This window comes from Marmota monax, unplaced genomic scaffold (genome assembly GCF_021218885.2).
Source record: "Marmota monax isolate L192 unplaced genomic scaffold, Marmota_monax_Labrador192_F-V1.1 WCK01_AAM20220418_F8-fsc00479, whole genome shotgun sequence".
In the NCBI taxonomy this organism is placed as follows: Eukaryota; Metazoa; Chordata; class Mammalia; order Rodentia; family Sciuridae; genus Marmota; species Marmota monax.
Window position 1 is genome coordinate 348,922 of NW_026693226.1, and position 12,503 is coordinate 361,424.

Sequence of the window (12,503 nt, forward strand, 5' to 3'; positions counted from 1 at the left end):
AACTCCCAATTTTACCCCAAATACAGATTGCAGAATCACATCGGTTACACATCCACATTTATACGTAATGCCCTATTAGTACCTGTTGTATTCTGCTACCTTTCCTATCCTCTACTATCCCCCCTCCCTCCCCTGCCATCTTCTCTCTTTACCCCATCCACTGTAATTCATTTCTCTCCTTGTTTATTTTCCCATTCCCCTCACAACCTCTTATATGTAATTTTGTATAACAATGAGGGTCTCCCTCCATTACCATGCAATTTCCCTTTTCTCTCCCTTTCCATCCCACCTCATGTATCTGTTTAATGTTAATCTTTTCTTCCTGCTCTTCCTCCCTGCTCTGTTCTTAGTTGCTCTCATTATATCAAAGAAGACATTTGGTATTTGTTTTTTAGGGATTGCCTAGCTTCACTAAGCATAATCTGCTCTAGTGCCATCCATTTCCCTGCAAATTCCATGATTTTGTCATTTTTTAGTGCTGTATAATACTCCATCATGTATAAATGCCACATTTTTTTATCCATTCATCTATTGAAGGGCATCTGGGTTAGTTCCACAATCTAGCGATTGTGAATTGTGCTGCTATGAACATCGATGTAGCAGTATCCCTGTAGTACGTTCTTTTAAGGTCTTCAGGGAATAGTCCGAGAAGGGCAATAGCTGGGTCAAATGGTGGTTCCATTCCCAGCTTTCCCAGGAATCTCCATACTGCTTTCCAAATTGGCCGCACCAGTTTGCAGTCCCACCTGCAATGTACAAGAGTACCCTTTTCCCCACATCCTCGCCAGCACTTGTTGTTGTTTGACTTCATAATGGCTGCCAATCTTACTGGAGTGAGATGGTATCTTAGGGTGGTTTTGATTTGCATTTCTCTGACTGCTAGAGATGGTGAGCATTTTTTCATGTACTTGTTGATTGATTGTAGTAGGCTTGGGCTCCAAATTCCTTAATAGGACACCCATAGCACAAAAGTTGATAACAAGAATCAACAAATGGGACTTACTTAAACTGAAAAGTTTTCTCTCAGCAAGAGAAACAATAAAAGAGGTAAATAGGGAGCCTACATCATGGGAACAAATTTTTACTCCTCACACTTCAGATAGAGCCCTAATATCCAGAGTATACAAAGAACTCAAAAAATTAAACAATAAGAAAACAAATAACCCAATCATTTAATTTATTTTTAACATCATTACCTTTTACTTTGTTAAAAATAAATTTAAAAAATTAATTTACCTCTGAAATTTATTTTGTGAATTTTAAGTGGCAAATGATGAATCCATATTTAATAAGAAAATACAAATTCTTGTAAACAAAATAGTTAAACTTCTAAAGAATATGTCTGGAAGTATTCTCAAGCAACATGATAAACATTTATTTGGAACAAAATAGCATATGTTTAGTATCAAATGACACAATTGTGAAATATATTATTAAAATGCATGTTAACTTGTGATATTTTTAACATGCAAACGAATTCTTACAAAATCAAAAAGCTTCCCATTTTAAACCCTATTTGAAAGCTTTATGAAGTGATAATTGTGGCTGTTTCTGGTCATTTTCTTAGATTGGCAGATGGCATAACTGAGCTATTAAAAGCCATCTATCCATCTGTGCAATCATTTGTGAAGAAATAATCATTTATCATAAATAGTTATATTCATTGATCATAGTATTATATAAAGTGGCACAATCAAATAATTGATTCACATATGCATCAGACTTGTTGATTTAATTACATAGTAATAACCTCAGGCACTAATCACTCTCACAGATTGTAGCTCTAGAGAATAGGACAGAATATGGTTTTTATTGCACATCCAAACTCACTTTGGAAAAGCGTATACATCATGTAGTCAATGAGTAATTGTTGTGTTTAAGGTAATGGCATACTGGACTCAGAGTAGTCTTTTAATTTGATCTGAGCTGAAATTAACATTTAGAATGAGTGTGTATGTAAGCAATGTATATTTATTATGAGTATTTTCGTGAATTTGTAAGTAAACATATGTGCATTCACATATAACATGTATACATACCAATATTATATACTTACTTAAATGTAAATGTATAATATACATAAAGTACAATGATTTATCCATTTAAAAGTGAATGTATTGCATTCTGCACATGTCTTTTATCACTTGATTTGATTTACATAAAATAGGAAATGGTTGATTTCAAGAAAAAGGAAATTAAAAACTCTTATGTGCACATTGATCATTTATTTTAACACATATTTCATCAGACTTTATTTTTCCAAATTTTTTTTGTAATTTTCACTGCTTGAATTCACTGTCTTAATCAGTAGACTTACATTTATCACAATTGAATGTGATGATTACATTCCTATGTTTTTACTACTCAATTTCCCTTAAAATTTATAAGTACTTTTAAAGTATTTTTCTCAAAAAGTATATGTAACATATGCTCATTGGGACATTTTATAAAAATACACAAAAGTAGAGAGATGGCACCCATTATTCTTCTTTCCAGAGGACAGCAAGTTGAATAGTACATGAAGTTTCATTCTGTTTTCAACTCATATGAATTTTCATATTAATACAAAAATTATATCCATTTATTATAATTTCCACACATTTATTATTATCTTATATATTTTAAGATGAATTTTCAGATATTTCAGTATATCTGAAATTGTTATTGCAATCAAGCAAATTATCATAGCAGTCAAAAGCCATAGTTATCTTTTCTTTTTTGTTGTTGTTGTTGTTTTAAGAGAATGTGAACAGTGCTCCTGAGCTAATTTCATCAGACATGCAGTTTTAGTAAAGATAGTCTTTATGCGAAATATAAATTGTTCCCTTTAAAATAAAGATATAGATTAGGCCAAAGTTTATAAACATATCCATATCCACATCCAGATATAGATATATAATATCCACATGTAATTTTAAAATTAAGCATTTTAAATTTAGATTTTTAAAAATTTTAAAATACATTAATGTGTGCATACAAATTTATCTATGTGTGCATATATGACAAATTAGGTTAAATTCATTTTTAATATAAAAAATCTTTCTTCTCATGATAATAAAATTCCCTGCATATTTATTAAGAAAAATCAGAAAACATAAACACTTAATACAAAACAAAGTAAGATATTTATGCATAAACATCTAAATTAAGATGAAACTAATCCATGAGGTTATAGTTCAGAAATCCTTTTTGTTCTAAATATATCAAAATAATACCAACCTGTAGAAAAGCAGTAATCAAAAAAAGTATTCATACTGAAATGCAAAAAATAAATGTTTCCAAGATCTAGAAAGGGAATAGAAATGAAAATCAGTAAGCAGATCTTAAATTGCAGACTTAAAGTTTGGCTGCTTACATGAAGAGTGAACTAAAAATGGTCAAAATTGAGAAAAGACCTAAAACAATTTTACTGCAACTGAAAAACAATTAAAACCTGCTAAATAGAGCTGAATCTTGTTGGAAAATATGTAGCAAAAAATACTGAAACAAGCTACATAATGTTTCTCCCTGATGATGAAAGAGAAAGAGGAAGAAAATAGGGCAATGGGGAGAAACATTAAGACTAAAGTAATTTGCTGCAAATGAGCCTGCACTTTGTAATTGTCTAAATTAAAAAAAAAAATCAATGCCAAATACTATACTTCTCATATTGTAAACTATACAAACCATTCTGAAAAATATAATGATACTTTTTTTATAAATGATACATATGCTAACCATATGATCTCTCAATGGAATTCTTAGATATTTAAACAGAATATCTAAAATATTTGAGCTTTATTCATAATATCCCCCAAGTAGAGATATCCATTGTCAATCAACTGGGGAGTAGGTAAATGTAATTCAATACTTCCTGGAATACAATGAAGTAAACCCTACATTCAAAGCAGAATATTAAGAATTAAAAATATACAAAAGGTAATTTGAAAGCCAAAAAAAGGAGTACATATTGGACAGTTAAGTTTACTTGAAAATCTTGAAGGGGCAAAACCAATGTATCATGAGAGAAATCACTTAATGGGTGCCTAGGAAGGCATTTTTTACAATGAATTGTAAAAAAAAAAAAAGAAAATTAATGTGCAAAAATATTTTATATCTTGAGTGTGTATGGTGAGCATATAAAAGTATACAATCATCAAAACTTTAAAGTATGTATTATAAATATGTGAATCTTATATATAAATAATACCACAATTAACTTTATTTTGAAATACAGAGCAAGTATTGAAAAACTGATAATGAATACTCAAAGTTTAGTCAAATTGCTACTTTATATTAGCATTATATATTAGCATTTGTTATATTTATATTTACTATTACATTCAAAAACAATATAATAGATTTAAAAATTATTTGAGTTTAACACACAAATTTGCTGAATTTATTCATGAGAAGCACTAGGTAAATACAGAAGCCTGCACCCAGATAAATCACACTGCGTGGGAACCCACAAACCTCCCACATCTACAGGCTCTTAATTTCCATTGTATGTTATAAGCAATATTCTTCTCACCTGGTTCCATCAGATTTAAAATTACCCCTCTTCCATCACTTCACAAGATTTCACAAGATTATCCCTTTTTACACTCACGTTAACAAATACCAGCTTTTTTTTATAGGAAAGTTCTCTCTGTATATGTCTATTATATATATATGTATATACACATATATATACACATGTGTATACATATATTATGTATATGCACATTACAGATTTTATGAATTTCTTAAACATCAATTGTATATAAAATTTTGCCACCATTTTATAAAGATTCTATCTTTATATGCATCACAGTTATTAGAATGTTCAACCCAAATCCAATGCTACCTATAAATTCTGTTTTTCTGCACCATTTAAAATAATGCAATGAATTTAAGAAACATATATTATCCTGTTGCATAGCTGTATCCCACTTTAGTATGTGAAAATTAGGTGATATTAGGAAAAATAAACCAAAAAAGGCAAAATATGTTGAAAAATATCATTAACTGTTGACAGATGTTGCAATGTGTTTATCTTAAACTATTCCAACAATGTGTTAATCAATAAAAGCTACACTCTAGAGGCACTGTGTATTTCTGCTTAGGATATTATCATATTACCAATAGAGTGAATAGGTAGCATTATCAGAAATTTCATAGTTGGTGGCAGACACTTTAACTGTTACTTTGTCACTAACTGTAAAAAATAGTGGACATTTTTTTAAATTGGTAAGACACCTATCAGAAATAGTTATTTATTGGCGAAAATGGGATGCAGTGAATTGTCATAAAGAAGGATTTTAACGAAAATATAATATATGCAACATTCTTATTGAAATCATCTAAGAATTTTCTAACTCCTGTATTCCTTACATTTAACAATAGATGGCTGAAACCTAAGGTAAAAAATGGCCTGGTGTCTAAACTTTTATTTTCTTTGCCTTAAATGGGAGTCTATTTCCCAATGTTTGTGCAATTGTCTTAATTAGACCATATCTCAGTAATTTCTGGTTCCCAAGAGGAGGATGGTATATGCATGGAATCAGCCTATCCAAGTTGATTGGTCCTACTAAACCCAGATAATGTGTCAGAGAACTCAGTGAACCCACAGATGCATAAGCTAAAATAATTGGATTCTTGAATTACTTGTTTAACACACTTTGTTACATGAAAATAAATGACTGATAGTCACTTGAATTCATGTCAAGAAAATTAACTATCTCATTTAATACATACCTAAGATTATGATGATGGATTTAAAATCATAGGATGCTGTAAAATTATGTGATGCCTTGAAAACATTTCTGAATCGAAGACTCAAGCAATGATTAAAAAATTAAGTGGTGAAAAAATAATATAAAAATATATAAAGGTATGAAGAAAAATTCTAATATCAAAAAAGTATAAATTGAGGAAAGAAGCATAAGAATGTCCTCAAAATCTTTTGCTCCACTTTCCATATCCATTCTTTATTCTTCTAGCTATTTTTTGCTCACCTAGCAGGTGGACAAGCATGAACAACCTACCAAACTTCTCTGTCTCCCATCTAGTTGTGTTGGACAAATAGTGAGCCCTTACAAAATACTACAAAAAAGGAAGATAGTTTAAGGATTTGTATGTATTTGTGTGGCTTTTTTCAGGATTTACATTGTTGTTCCCATCCCTTGATCCTTTAAGTTAGGATCAAGTTAGAGGATAATAACAAGTCCTTCTGCTGCAAGCTCAAGTTACTAAATTCCATTCCACACCTCACTTCCACCAATATGCCCAATACCTTTACAAATGACAATTCCTTAAGTTGTATCAGTTGGATTTTTTGACCCATTTCTGGTCTGAAAATTTTCTTGATACAAAATTAAGTAGTAGAAGTGGCTTCAAGAAAAAAAAAAAAACTCAAACGTAAGTTTCATGGAGTAGATTGCACACATATTTAAGGAAATCACTTGGTGGTATAGTGATATGGGACATAAATATTCCATATTGTGCATCAGCATTATGATTTCTCAAATATTGCTGTTTGAAGTATGGGATAAAGAGTTACAATGGCTCAGGAAAAGGAAATGGAGATGCTCAAATGGAATTGCCATGGCAAGGTGCTCATCACTTTCTTAATAACATCATCCAGAAGGACCCAGATAACATTTTATATAGTAAGACATTAACAAATTTGATGAAAATGAGGAAGGCAGTAGTATCCTTGACGAGTGTTTTGGTGATTTCTAACTATATCAACAGATGACTGGAGGCCATTCTTCAGTGAAATTTCATCTCTAACCTTAATGGAAATTATAGGAACCTAGAGAGGTAGAGGCCAACTAATGGCTTCTTCATCACAGAGCAGAAGAGAACATAATTACAACCATAGGTTATTAGGAAGATATCTTGTAGATGGTCTTAATTATAAAGAAACTGCTTGAATGGCCAAATAAACAGAGAATCTTAAAAATTAAAAAGTCAGAAGCTTATTAAGATTATATGTGTTGGGGATAAAGTTGTGGCTCAGCGGCAGAGAGCTCGCCTAGCACGTGCAAGGGTTCAATCCTCAGCACCACATAAAAATAAACAAATAAAATAAAGATATTGTGTCCAACCACAACTCAAAATATTTTTAAAAAGATTATATGTAGCATTTATAGGAGAAAAACATATAGGTCTGATGGACAAAATGTAACTGAAATCACTACTCTGTATATGCATGCATCTCTTTATATTCATTACACACAATATTTCATGCATCTAGAGAGAGTTTTCTGATTGGGCTTCCATCTGTATATTAGTAATTATCCTGTAGTGGGTTAAGAATAAATATGCACTACAAATCTTCCCCTAAGCATTGAGAAATGTAGTGTGATAACACTAGGAGGGGTTTCTAGAACTTACATTAGTCACTGTAAATCTTAAATGGGATAATGACCTACCACAAGGGATGTAAGGAGGTAGATGATAGTTTAAATTTTTAATGCAGCAAACAAGAGGATTGGGAAATGCCAGTCAAAATATGACACTGTCATAAGAATGATTTTGACTTGAGGGCCATTAAAAATCAGCAGATACGGGATGATTTCTCTGCCTTATCTTCCTAATACAGGGCATGAATTTTCCTTGATGAAACAAAATTCTCTCTTTCTATCCACCAGGACAAAAACTAATTAGTGCAAATGGAGAGTTGGCACCAAGATAAGATGCATAAACAAACCTCACTACAATAATTTTTAAATCCATTAGTCCCTCAAATATATGCACAGAATCCCAAACCCCTTTCCTTTGTCTAGTTAGTTCTCCATATTTTGTCATTTTTGCAAAAAATTATAACCCAAGTTTAATAATTTTTTTTGAAATTTTCACTTAACTTTCTGATGCACCCCTGCATGTAAAATTAAAAACAATATTGATAAAATATGCATGTCTTTTTATCTGTTAATCTATCCTTCACAGTTTAATTCTCAGACGCCAGGCAATAAGAAGATAAAGGGAAACATTTTCCCTTTCTGAAAATATCCAGTAGTTGATCTGATGGAATTATACATGTATTCCATAATTATTTTAGTTGCAGAATACATAGTTAGAATATAAATAGTTAATAAATAACAGAATCCCTCCATTTCTTCCTGACCCTGAACAAAATAATGATGGGAAAGACTAAAAAGAAGTTCTCAGAAACTTTCAGATTCCATCTCTGCATTTCTCCAACCTATTCTCTGAACAGGAAAATGAAACTACATGGCCTTCGTTACAGAGAAGTTTCTGGTGGAATCCAATCAAATTAATCCCCTATAGGAAAAGGAAATGAGGGAGGAGGAGATCAGGTGATAACCTGGCCATGTTATCAGGTGATAACTCTGCAGCTTTCTGGGCTGGGCTTCCTTCCTTGTAACTTTCTACAAGGGAGCCTCTTCCACTCCTACCTATTATCCACTGTCATAAAGTACTTTTCTTGATCCTGGTTTCTGTACTCTCAGGTTTTCCCCAAAACTCATCCTATATCTTTGTCCTTAGGTGTATTTGAGTGATCTTCTTTTCACTGGTATCAGTGAGAATATTCTGTTTTCTCTTAAAGCTGACTGATACTGAAGGAAACTGTATAACACTGAAAGACACAAATCACTACTGCTATAAAATGTTGTGAATTGCTATGTACTTCACAAGAAAACCTCACTATCTAACCCAAAACTAATCCAGTCATTAGGAGAAAATAACAGCAGTAAAATACTTTAGAACAGCTCCATTAGAAGTTGATGGATCAGAACAGCAGAAAATGATAAAATTATAAAAGTGATGAAATTTATATTGAAAAGTTAATTTTACATAAAGATATTGGCAAATGACAAAGAAAACATTTATAACTCTACTTGTAAGATATGTAAAATTGTCATTTACTATTTTATAAAAACGTTTTCTCAATTACTCAGTAAAAGTAATTGATTCAAAATTATCATGTATGTTTTCAAATGGCAAAATGTTCTCATAATAAATGCGTATATTAATAAGGAAATTAAAGGTAACAAAATCAAACAAAATATTGAAAGAGAAATCTACCTGAAAAATCTATATTTTAAGATAAATATGTTTGAAAATGTTTATATTAGAGAGAAGGAAAATTGAATAGAAATGTGACCAATTAACGAATATAAGTCAAAAGATTTAAACAGAGTGCATCCAGTAATAAAAATTTCATGGAAAATATTCAATACAGAATAATATACATACATTGAGTTGAAAGATGATTTATACACAGAAAGCAAGAATTTTAGAAGTTTCTAACATACCTTTGAAACAATGGTATAGTATAAAAATAATTAGCATATATAACTAATATCTGTACAATACAATTATAATATATGACTTAATAAAGCTGTAGCATCTTGACTCCTACTTATGGAACACTCAGAAAATATAAACACTTCATAATCTAAATGTTAAAGATTAAGAATTGTGAAAAAATCAAAGAAGCAAAGTAGTTACAAAAAGAAAAGTGTTTAGATGTTAACACACTAACACATATACATATTCTTCATATATGCTATAGAAGTAATTTATGATGAAATTTGCTGAATATTTTGTAGTGAACAAAATGTTAAACTAATAAATTGAAACTTTTGAAAAAAATTTGACTAATGTGTTAATAAAAGGAAACTGATATCTCAGATGCTTACTTTATGATAAAAATAATGAAATATTTTAAGTGATGCATCCAGTATCAAAGATGTAAAGAAAAGAGCAATATAAAATGCCATATGCAAACAGAACATAGGTAAATTATTATGAACATGCATTAACAAAATATAAAACAAAAGAGAGGCTGAACATAGCCCTGAACATTTTTCTTTGAAGTAGTAATAATTATTTTCTTTGAAGTAATGAAAATAAAATATCCAAAAGAACTGTAAGTCTACAAGTAAATAAGGCTTATAGGAATTGGAAGTAAAAATAGGACTAAAGAGTAAATAGCAGGTTAAAATAAAGGTAATAGAAATATCTTTATAATATTTAAATTATACATGAGATATATTAAAGGTAAAACAAATGTAAAACAAGAAAAAAGGAAAAAAAAAGAAAAGAAAAAGTCTGCAAGTTTAGGAAATATATTTGATTATGGATTTAGAAGTTTCTATTTAATTAAAGCAATATAAAAATTTATATTATATGTGACAATATGATGAATTATATACTAATAAATCATATCCACTCAAAAAAACCAACAAAATTAACCACTACAAACAGATTACAAAAATTGGTAGTGTCTAAAACAAAGAATTAATATTGCAAATATGAAAAGAGGAGGTACTGTAGATGGGGATTCAATAAAAACAAATAAAATCAAAAACCAAAAGAAAAAAACATACAGCAAAATATGAGTAGGCATTTACAAGACAGAAATCTAAGCAGTTAACAAATATTTGAAAATTCGATTGACCTTACTACTGAAAGAGATGCAAGAAAATTAAAATAATAATACACACATCTAAGTGGCAAAAGTAAATATAGAATATTTAGTGTGATAATAGATAAGGATAAATACATATATGCATATATATATATATATATATACATATATATATTATTGTAGGTGAAAGATTAAATTTACCACCTTTCTGCAGCAAAATGTGGCATTATATTTTAAAACTATTGGCAACTATTTACTCAGCAAATCCACTTCTGGATGTTACAGCCCAGGCATATTCTCATGTAAGTTTTAAAGATGCAAACATGAAGATAGTGTAGGTAGTAGCTCTGCAATAGCATCAAATTAGAGTCAGTACTTGAACATTAATTCACATTAATACATGTACAAATCTCCATGTATGCTATAAAAGTAATTATGATGAAATTTGTTGAATAAATACTTCTATAGCATACATGGATGGAGATGTGTATATGTGTTTGTTATGATCCAAACAGTTTTATTTTTTATTTTGTATCTTTGCTTCTTTGATTTCTTCACAGTTCTTAATCTTTCATATTTAGATTATAAAGTGTTTACTTTTTTGTGAGTGTTCCATGAGTAGGACTCAAGATGTTGTAGTTTTATTGCCATATATCATAATTGTATTGTACAGATATTTAGTTGTATTTGCTAATTATTTTTATACTTTCCAATTTACTCCTAAATTGTTTGCTTTCTGTATTTAGATCAACTAAATTCAACTAAATGTATATATATATAAGTTGAATATTTTTCATGAAATTTTTATTACTAGATGTATTGTTTAAATATTTTTACTTATATTCATTAATTAGTCACATTTCTATTCAATTTTCTTTTTCTCTAATATAAGCATTTCAACTATATATTGTAGATGTCACAAAAATACATGTACTATTAAGAAATATCTCAGTATTGACTTTCAATATTATGTTCCTATTGTGCTTAAGAAAGGTGTCTCCCTTCCTTTGTGTTTATATTCACATACCTGTCCTCAAACTAAGTGGGCTTTTAAGATTTGTCTCAGCTAAATCAGTGGATATTCAAGGTGTTAAAATGTAACTGATTGGGGCTGAGGTTGTGGCTCAGTGATAGAGTGCTTCCTACCACTTGTGAGGCACTGGGTTTGATTCTTAGCACCACATAAAATAAATAAATAAATAAAAATAAAAGTATTGAGTCCATCTACAACTAAAAAAATATTTTAAATAAAGAATCATCCATCTAAAATGTAACTGATTTGGACAGCATCCTCCTCAATCTTTTATTAATTTACTGAAGAAGCATTAGTCAAGTATGTAGCAAAGAGCATTTTAATCCACACCTAAGGAAATCAGAATTTGTATTTTTCTCTCTTCTTTCTTTCACTTTTGTTTCCTTATCTGAAATTTTCTCTGAATTTCCATTTCATTTCAATATCTTTGTTGTAACTTTTGGGAGTTTATACTCATTTAAAAATTATTTGTTCAAATGCTGGATCTTATATATTTAATCTATCACATCCTTTTAAAGGTTCATTCTATATATGTAATATAATGCACATTAAGCCTCAATTTACCAATTTAAAAGTTTTCAAAGGCTCAATATTATGTAAACAGTAAATTTATAAAATGTTTTTTTTTTTAATTACATATTTGGGCTCATGGTCTCACCGGTAGTTATGCTTGTACTTTGAATTGAAATTGTCCATTTTGGGTATATGTTGACACGAACAGGGTTTTTGCTTTTATTTTATTTTATTTTTCTGACTTTTCCTACAGTTCTCTGGTAGCTATGTGTGTGGAGTACAGATTGATTGGCTTGGAAAGGAAAAGGTAAAAGATTGTCTTATGTATGCTGTAGCAACCATTTATATTCTATTACATTTTCTGTGTTTTAAGTGATATAAAGTTATTGTCAGTGAGCTTATGTTATTATTTTGACAAAAATATGCATACTTCTTTTCTATAACTTAGGACTTGATAATCACATGGAAGTGATCTAAACTTTATCTTCTGTAATCGAGTGCCTTTTACTTCATTGATGGGTCACTAGGTCAAGATGAAGAAATGTTTAGCCTGAAATCAATCACCCTTGACCTGGTATCATCTGTAGGAGA